The sequence below is a fragment of the Papilio xuthus genome, unplaced genomic scaffold, assembly GCF_000836235.2.
Source record: "Papilio xuthus unplaced genomic scaffold, Pxut_1.1 DF827557.1, whole genome shotgun sequence".
Classification (NCBI taxonomy): domain Eukaryota; kingdom Metazoa; phylum Arthropoda; class Insecta; order Lepidoptera; family Papilionidae; genus Papilio; species Papilio xuthus.
The window spans coordinates 6,633-7,721 of NW_013531092.1; positions in this window are offsets into that span (position 1 = coordinate 6,633).

Genomic DNA, 1,089 nt, shown 5'->3' on the forward strand with positions numbered 1-1,089 from the left:
GCTTAGGGAGTGCAAGCTATCGAATACTTGCTTGCGTAAGGATTTGGGTATTAGAGGCCTGGGAGTATTTGTACTGACATCACAGTACAGCTGTAATGGACTACCAGGTATACTTAATTTCTTAATATTCAGAGAACTTTCTTGGTTTAGAAATGTTGCTAATTCAGAATCGGAGTCCTGAGCATTAGCAATCACTTCAAGGTCCACGGGTCTTACTATCGCCTCAACCTCATCGATTCGGGAAAGTGCGTCAGCGACGACATTATCTTTTCCGGCGACGTGCTGAATGTCAGTTGAGAACTGTGAAATAAAATTCAGATGCCTATATTGTCGTGGACTGCAGTTAGCCTTCCTCTCACTGAACGCAAAGCACAGTGGTTTATGATCCGTGTAGATAGTGAACGGTGTTGCTTCTAGCCAATGTCTGAAATACTTAATACTCTCATAAATAGCAAGCAGCTCTCTATCATATGGTGAGTATTTTGTTTGCGATGGACTCAGTTTGCGAGAGAAGAAGGCAAGAGGTTGCCAACTACCATCTACGAGTTGCTGTAAGACACCAGCAATAGCAAGATCAGAAGCATCGGTGATAAGACCTAACTTAGCTGCCGGGTCAGGGTGAGCTAGCAAGGCTGCATTGGAAAGACTATCTTTACAGTCTTCGAAAGCTTTTAAAGACTTTTCGTCCATGTGTATAGGTTGTGATGCTTTGACTGAACCTTTAAGCAATGTATTCAGGGGAGCTTGAATTTTAGCTGCGTGGGGGATAAACCTTCTATAAAAGTTTATCATTCCCAGGAACCTTCTAAGCTGCCTTGCATTAGTGGGGAGGGGAAACTCTTTCATGGCTTGAACTTTGCCCTCCAGAGGCTTCGTGCCGTGTTGGTTGATGGAATAGCCTAAAAATGTTACCTCTGACGCTCCAAAAACGCACTTCGCAGTGTTGATCAGCACGCCATAGTCCTTCATCCTGTTAAACAGGAGATGGAGGTGTTCTTTGTGCTCTGTTTCATCACGTGAAAATACGAGAAAGTCGTCGAGATATGGGAAACAAAAATCTAGACCACGTGTCAGCTCATCCACGAATCT